Here is a 1,800-nt window from a genome sequence, read left to right as displayed (position 1 = left end):
TGGACACTTCTGTGTAATACTAATGTGAAATACCTCATCTACACGAGATAAAAGAGTAAAAGTTAAAGTGCTTCTATATTCTTATTTTTAGTTTTCTATATAAATATTTTTTAATGCAAAAACATGGCGGCTGGACCGTGGGGTCATGGAACTTAAAATTATGATAATGTAGCGCCGGTGACACGTACAGGCGTGGGATTGCATCCCCCAAATGTTGCGCCCCGGGCCTAGGCTCCACTCATGCTACGCTACTGCGACTCACATTCTGCAAGCTGTGATGGCCGCACGGCGCCCCTGTTGCCCATGGCGCCCTGTGTGGCCGCACAGCTCGCACACCCCAAAAGCCGGCCCTGAGTATATTTTTAGTAGTAATGACCCAGGGACACAAATTTCTCCAAGGCTACTGGGATGCTGAGGAGCCACTCAAGACTGAGACACTCACTGGAAGAGGAGAAATGTGCCACCTATGGAAACTTGTTTCAGGATTACACACATCTCTTCAGGATACAGCTCGCCTCTGGCTGTCAGTGTGGATGCAGTCTTGTGTCTTGATTAGGGAACTAAGAAGTAGTACACGTGTACATAAATCATTCACTGTTTTTACTCTAGGTAGCCATATTGTGGGTAACTTACCCACAGTACTGGGCTTTGCTCTACACCTCCAAAAGAGGCTACTTGAGAGTGCATAGGAATGGGTTGTTTTTTTTCTGAGGCTGAGGACCCTGGTGATGGGAAAGGCTTGTATAGAAATTTCAGGGAATCTAGCTATGGGTCTGGACAGGAGTGGCGCTCACGGAAGGTATTTTGGCTGGATTCAAACTTCTAAGCTCCTGTGTTTCGGGTTAACACACACAAGTTTATGAATTACACTAAAGGAGCCTATTTGTTTGAATGTATTTATTGAAGGAGCTAAAGACCAAAGGATAAAAGAGTCTAAATTAATTTATTAGTTATATTAAATAAAGGGGGTCAGAAAAAAATATCCTTTTCCTCAGGTCAAGAACCTGAAATACACTTAGCTTCTTATTTTGATTACATACGTGGATACTTCTGGCCAGTAGGGCAGGCCATAGAAAATGCAATTAGTCAGTGTTGATGGGAGGATCCTTTCTGATTAGCTGTCCCTGCCAAGAGAACACAATGATAATTGCTAATGTCTATAGCCGCTGGCAATAAACACGTGCTATAAATTCGACATGCTGGTTGTACCCAAGTCAATTGATAAATCGACTTGCCCATGCGTGGATTGAATCTTGGCCGATCCATGCTAAACTGGTCGAGATTTGAACCATCTATGGCCAGCTTTACTCTCCTGATCTAGCAATTAGCCGCCTAAACAGATTCTCACAGGAAAGCTCTATTTTGAGTCCAATCAAGAGGCTGAAGGAGATCAGCAACAAGGTTCAAAAATGTTTTAACAGTATTTCTTAAAGTACTGTGTATCAAAAAATCAAAAAAAAGTTTTATCAGTCATATTTCATCTAGTAAATCTGCTTGAAGCTTCAAACTATATACAACAAGTGCATCTACCAGCTACTCTTAGTTGGTCCTACAGGTTGTGCCAAAGCTATTGTTATGCAGTTATTGATGTTTAGATAGCCAGCCAATAACTGGTGGTTTGGGATGGGTGATAAGAGCTATACAGCAAATAAAGTATTTGAAGCCTGTGTTTCTAAATAGTTCCAGGGAAGGTGAAGAACAGCCTGCAGTTGTGTAACACTGGTATATTGCATACAAGCAGGTGACAATTGGGGAATACACAGAACTATCCATAGACTGGCTTTTCTAAAGTCTAATGCA

Source organism: Rana temporaria, chromosome 4 (assembly GCF_905171775.1).
Source record: "Rana temporaria chromosome 4, aRanTem1.1, whole genome shotgun sequence".
NCBI classification, from domain to species: domain Eukaryota; kingdom Metazoa; phylum Chordata; class Amphibia; order Anura; family Ranidae; genus Rana; species Rana temporaria.
The sequence above is the reverse complement of the archived record's forward strand: the minus strand, read 5'-3'. Positions refer to the sequence as shown.